Source organism: Anabas testudineus, chromosome 24 (assembly GCF_900324465.2).
Source record: "Anabas testudineus chromosome 24, fAnaTes1.2, whole genome shotgun sequence".
In the NCBI taxonomy this organism is placed as follows: Eukaryota; Metazoa; Chordata; class Actinopteri; order Anabantiformes; family Anabantidae; genus Anabas; species Anabas testudineus.
Genome location: NC_046632.1, coordinates 11,959,106 through 11,966,286, shown reverse-complemented (window position 1 = coordinate 11,966,286; position 7,181 = coordinate 11,959,106).

The window sequence follows — 7,181 nt, the reverse complement described above, 5'->3', positions numbered from 1 at the left end:
TGATGTTTCCAGAGCACAAAGACAGAGAGGCTCTTTATTTTAGACAGGCATGGAAGGGGGCGACCTGAGTAGCTATGAAACAGGGGGCCTCTTGAGTGCGACCACCCCAAAGACAGCCCGTTGCTGGTGCTGACACTGTGAGAACTGTACAGGAATTTACCGTGACAGCGGAAACAGCCTCTCCTCAGGTGGACCTTCATAAAGACGGAGCCAGGGTGCATGTGTGTGTACAGGCACACACACACACACACACAGGTCTGGACCTTGGCAGTGAACCCTGCCGAAGCTCACCCCCTTCTAACCTTGGTGGTGGGATTCTAGGAAAACGCAAGCCTTTCCTCACCTCTTCATCCTCAAAATGTTCCAAGTCTTCCTTGGTCAGAGCAGCCCTGTCAACACAGTGTCAGATTAACACTCATATTATCATATTTCTCAAAGGGAAAACATGTACACAAACTATTAATCTTAAAGTCTGCCTTCCTGCAACTTTCGACATCTAAACAAGACGTTTCTGCCACTGAGTTGTATGTTTATGTATGAGTACAACTAGTTGGGTCCTACAAGCCTAGTCTCCCCAGGGCATAATTTTGGCAGGGGGGGTCGACTTCCTGTTACAATAACAAGTATTTCAAAAGTAGTGGTATTGGGGCCTCAGTACAGACCAAGACAGAGCTGTTTACATCATGGTACCATTTCTTTGTTCCGAGTCCAAAAAAACGTCACATGGCAGAAACAAAACCAAAGGAGCCATTATAACATCCAGTGGCTGTCGTCAAACTAAAGAATGGGGGAGAAGCCAAGGCAGGCCTGTGCTTGATCAACAGGGCCCCTTCTGCAGGCACCCGACCAGAGCCAACCTGGTTGTGCATTATTAACCAACTCGATCTCCTGTACCTAAAGGTAGAACCATTCCTCGGTTCCGATCCAGAGCAGTCGGAGAGGAATGCCTGTGAACAAAGTCTGAACTTTGGTGACCTGGCAACACGGGATAAAACAACATGTATCCTGGCTCTGCTTCCAGGTATTTCCGGAGTGCACCTTGGGCCTATTTTACAATGAACCCACATATCGGCTTTCAAACTGAAAGTAAGAGAATTTGCGTGCATAAGTGCACATGTATGTACGTGTGCGTGCACAAGCCTACACATGTGCACGTGTGTGTAGTTAACATGTGTTTCTGATGAGTCAATATAGATTCGCATTTCAAATAAAGATAATGGGAAGCAGAGCAAGAGTGAATGAAAGGGAGGGGGATGGAGGGGTGGAGTATGGTATCCATAGGTGGGGAGGGGAACATTCTTGAGGCCTGATGTTGGAGGTAAATTAAAAATATCCCTGGTTGCTTGGAGGGGGTCCACAGTGGCTGACACACACCACTCAGTCAGGGAGCTCGCTGCCGATCCAGTAAGCGCTTACTCACAGCCAATTATGCATCCTGTGATGTGTGTTTGACCCCATACACACACCCAGCCTTCATGCCTTTGCCCCTCTAGCAACATCGGCCAGAGAGAGAAAGCTGTCAAAGATTCAGGATCAAACGTCCAATCAAACGCTGGCTGTCACACACAGGTGATGATTAATGGCTTATATTCCCTGACCCAGAGAAGAAAGGAGAACAGAGAGCAAACTACAGATGGGAGATTTCAACTCATTACAAAAGCACAGTAACATGTGTTCAGAAGACCAGGCATCCTCCCCGTGTTCTTGAAGCCCAGCAACCAGCCTGCCAGGCAATTACCGCGTTGAGAGATGAAAGCTTCACTCCATTTAGAAAGCAGGGTTGTCAAGGTTTTCATTGCTTCCAGGCAAATTAACAAATTAGATACAAGGGGTTTGCTATTCACCTGTGTCTCACTCTCTTGTACAGGCAACCAGAGGTTCTGACTCCTTTTCTCTCTCTCTCTCTCACACACACACACACAGTAAGGGTCTCGCTACTGGCGTCCAACCGTGTTCTGCGGTGGAAACCAAACACTGGCCTGTTTTGACTGGATGTGATCCTTGTTTCCGGGCGGAATGCTGCCAGAGGCGGATTGATGGCTCTCACCCAGAGGAGGACGTTTACAGGAAAATCCTCCTGGCTGGAATTCTCCTTTATTTTATATTGGACTCAAAACAGTGGTTCACAGTCATAGCTGAGCAGGGGCAAAGACTTCCCTGAGTGATAATGAAAGAAATGTGGCTGTGTGTTTCACCACACACATTTTTGTACTTCTCGCAACTACAGTACGAGTTCTGTGTTAGCACGAAATCTCACCTGGAAACTAAATCTAATTTTAAAGGATGGTAACATTTGTTTTCACAACTATGGCCTTGTTTGATGGCTATCATCATCTATAAGACTTAACAGCCTGAGCTTTGCAACATCACTACAACTGTACTTACTCAGTACTTACTTCCAGTAAGCCGCACTGTGACTCCTCAGTAAACCTCTTGTGTGTACCAGTCATGAAGTGCACAAACACAGCACTTGAAGCCATCTGAATGAAAAAGATTCACATTTCTCCCCAAGTTGCAGGAAGCCAGACCACTTGCTTCCTCTGCAGATTGATAGGTGTGAAATTCAAATACTGAGATTAAAGAAGCCGATATAGAAATAGACAGGAAGGGGGGAAGACAATAAGAGAGGGGGCAGGATGTGGAGCTCGGAACTAATACCCATGCATATAGATACTCACACATTGATAACTCCATGTGATTTATTCAAACACTGATATTAAGTGTTTTATATCATGTCTGAAAACTATACGGTATATAACTAATGAATAAAGTCATTTATCATTATGTAATTCTGATATCAACTGTGTGTTTGTATCTAAATGCCTAAAGTGTAATGGTTTGCTTTGGTAACATCATAATACACAATATATAGCGCAAAGAAGGAGAGGGGGAAGGAATCAATGGCGATGAGACAAGGAGAGACTGAAAGAAACAGAGAGAGTGGAGAGGAAGGAAGAGGGAGAGACAGGGAGTGGTGACATTGATAGAGAGTGAGCGGACTCCTGGGATGGCAGCAGAGGCAAGTCCATCGATCCAGGACAGTGATCTGGCTCACATTTCACCTCCTCAGCACTAACACCAGCGCTCTGCCATGGAACTGAGCCCTACATCCCGTCTGGACAGGGTCACCTCCACTCTGTATGCGCCTGTCTTTGTGTGTGTGTGGACAGGAAAACATATCTGCTATTTACTGTTGAATATTTAAAACCAGAAAATCAGTAACTACCGAGCTGTGGTATAGAAATAATATAACTTGTTTTCATTTTGTTTTTCATTTCTTCTTTTCAAAGAACACATCTGAACACTTTGGATCATCCCTAAGTCAGATGCCGTCCTCGTCGAGGGAACTAATAGCCTGAATGAATCACATCCATTCGCAAGTGGGATGTGCTTTCAAAGCCAACCAGTGTCACCCGAGAGGGTCGAGCTGAGTGACAGACGACCGAGCATGTGGCATCTCTCTGACCCTTGACCCAGAAACCTTTCCCCTATCTGCCCCTGCTGTGGCTAACGGATGGCCCAGAACTTCCTTGACCACCGGCCACTGGGGCTCTTTTGTGCGAGTGGTCAATCACAGCAGAGAAGGTCACACAGGGGTCAGAGCAGAAACAGGTGAACTTTGACCCGCTGGTGCAAGCCATAGGTTGCGGTATTTTGGTAGGGTGAGTAGAAGCATTGATAAGATTGAGACGTGGCGATAAATGACTGATAAGACCAGCACAATGTAATGAGAAGTATATGCATGAAAACAGACCACACAGACAAGATAAAAGGCCGAGTACACAGAGGTATAGACCTTTGTGATTGTTATTTATGAGGAATTATACAACACAATGTGTGTTAAGTGTTGCTTCACTAACTTTAATTTAATGTTCCATTTCTTCAACTTTAAAACTAAAATATATTGACTCTTTTAAACTGTTAAACCCAAATTCTCTATAGCTATTAGGGTTATCTGCATTTAAGAGGTTTTAAGCATGTTACCACAATAACTTCTCCACATAAAGTAACAAAAATCTTTTCATATCTTTCCAGCCGGAGCCCGGGGGTTGGCTAAGAACCGTTTTCTGGATCCAGCCCAAAGCCTTTTCAGCACCAGTTGGGTTTATACCCCACATGACAAACATGACCACCCAGCGGGCCAGTGACATTTCCAGTGAGCCGTTTCAGCCCATTAGCCAGCATCAGACCCTCACGCTGCAGCAACTCGTGAGCGACATGACCAGCGGGGGCGGGATTTAACTGAACCCCAACACCACCGCCATCACCACCTCTGCTGCCTCTGCTGCAACAATAAAAACCTGGTACTCCAACAGGAAGAGGAAATACAGTTCCCCACAGATTCTTTCCTGCTGTTATTACAGCTACTACTTCACATAAATTCACACCCGAAATAAAGGCTGATGAAATGACAAAAGGGAAACCATGGCTAACAGCTGACATCCTCTATGTGAGAGCTTGTGTGTGTGAGAGACAGATGTCCCGACCGGAAGAGACAAATTTAGGATTCATTCCATGTGTATTTGGTTATGAATCGCTGATTGATTCATAATAAGCAGGAGAAATAAATCAAAGACAAATCGTTCAGGACATAACAAAAAATAACTCTTTAGCATGTGTTGAACAGCACTGTGAAGAGTTTTTAAAGAGTTAATTTCTACACTCCACCGGTTGAACTTCTGAACTCACACTGCTCCAAGGTCAGAATTAAAAAACCACAAAGGAGCCTTCACACTGGATCCCTAAAATCACACTGCTCTTGTCCCAGGTTGTCTTCAGAACTCAGGGGACAGGTCTCGGGCCAAAAATGAAACACAAGGGAAAGGAGTGACTATAGTTTGACTTCAGTCAGTGGCAGCCTCTTTTCGCTGTGCGCGGTTTATTTTTGTTCAAAGCCATACGACTCACATGCAATCAAAACATCCTTGTACATAGCTGCACATGCACACATTCAAACATAAACACACACATTAGTGATTAACAAGGAAATTCCTCTGACTCTCACTCACTACATTGTGCTGTGGTGTATTATATACTCCCTAAAGTTTATTTATACTTTTCCCCCCCTCAGCAGCAAAGAACCGCCGCCATGATGACCTGTACGTTTCTTTCCTCAAGTGTAAAATGGTTTGAAGAACATTTCTTCGAGCGCTTTTTTTTTTTTTTCATGGAGAATGATCTTGTATCTTTCTCACCATCTGGCTGGTCAAATGGATGGCAGCCTCACAGGTCAAGGCAGTTATGGTCCATTGTGACCCTGTCAATATCAGTGCTGCACTTATCTGTAATGGAAGACACTCTGTGTGGCTGATAGTCAGGTGCGGGGGGGGGGGGGGGGGGGGGGGGTCGTGCACCGGGTGCTATGCTCGACTATGTGCATGTATTCGGCCTCATATGTGGGAGTGGTGACTGCGCTCAAATGGCTGAAGCGTGATATGTGAGGATCACAGCCAAGACCGTGCCCTTGAAATGCTCATCAGTCAAGGGTGTATCTGCCAACTGTGCTGGTGTGAGTTTGAGCACACAATGAAAGGCTAAGTAAGTGTGTCGCCTACCTCTGAGAATTATTACACCCCGAGTCCTTGACACACTGACTAAGTAGCACAATGTATGCAGCAGTAGTGGAGCCTATAATAAGCTGTGTTGAAAGGAAAGTGGGGCTCTCCTCCCTGTAGCTAGCTGTAATAGCGCAGACGTTCCTGCACCGGAGCCAGATAATAATGAAATGCTGGTGTCAGACTGGAGACAGGGGAAAGAATCAGGCCTGTGGAACAGAGGGCTAATAATAGCAGCTGAAACTGTGCTATTCCCACCACTGGCTGAGGAACTATCATCACAGTTACACACACAGAGCAGCTCCGACAGACATGCACACACTGGCTTGGCACCGAGTTTGAACAGTAACCTGATCGAGCCACCGCAGAAACCAAAGCAATCAGGAATCAAAGCAAATCCAGCGTGCGTACAGCATGTGCACGTGCGTGCATGTGCCGTACAAATGTGAGCTTGTGCGGATGTGAGAGTGTAGAAGGAGTAGGGTGAGTAAGGCAAAAATAAATGGAAGCAGAGTTTGGTGGAAACCACTTCTCCCCCCATAAAGCGAAGGAGCGCATGCCTCTGATGTGCCCTACCAGAGAGGAAAGAGGGCCTTTCATTCAGCAAGAGGAGATCTGTCTCTTCTCCTGTAGCCCCTCATTTCCCCCCCTCATCTTCGCTCCTAGTGAGCATCTGAAGCCCATTCTCTCCCTCTCCTCCCCTCTCCATCACCCGCAAATATAACGTCTCTCGCCACGACAAGACGAAAGGCTTTTTGCCCCTAATTGTACCCAGCCGTCACAGAGAAGAAAGAGGTGAGGAGGCCGGGAGAGGAGAGGAGGGAGGAAAAAGGAGACGAGAGGAGAGGAGTAGGGCAGGGAAGAAGAGTCAAGGGAGGAGAGAAGAAAGGAAGAAATGAAATATGTGTTTGTTCAGTACCACAGGCTGACACATCTCTCTTATCTCTTGCCCAGTCAAACCATATGCCCCTAGGCCACAAAAGGAGGGAGGCGAGAAAGATGAGGTGTGCGAGGGGAAAAGGCTGCAGGCCAATTAAAATGCATCGTTATAGGATGTGGCACAAAATCATTAAAGAGGCACATACTGCATACAGCAGGTGAGAGTTACTCGAGGTTGGCTGGAGACGGAGAAAGAATTATAAAGATGAACAAAAACAAATGAGCCCAAGGGGACAGCGGACAGATACATGACGAGGCACTGACTTGAATTCGACAGGGCTTCTGCCTCGACACCGCAGCGCCCTCTCTCTCGCTCCCCTGCAGCTTCCCAGTCGCCTGATGACCACACACGCCGCCTGGCACAGCGCAGGCTCCAGCGCCACACGACACAGAGCCGTCGTCAAAGCCTCAGACATCGCAGCAGCAGGAGCCATCAGGAGTGGCTGCATGGAAGAAGGAGGAGACGATGAAAGAGAATAAAAAAATAAAAAAATAAAAAATCGAAGTGATTTGATTATACTGAGTCATTCACTCTGTGGAAAGAAGCGTGGACACAAATTGTGACTGCTAGTTGTGTTTGGTTAGTTTTGTCTTACTGCCCAGGACCTCAAGCCTGACTGGAAATCTACATATAGCTTGAGGTTTGATTTGTTCAGTTGAATAGTGAGTTTAGTGTACACAGTAGTA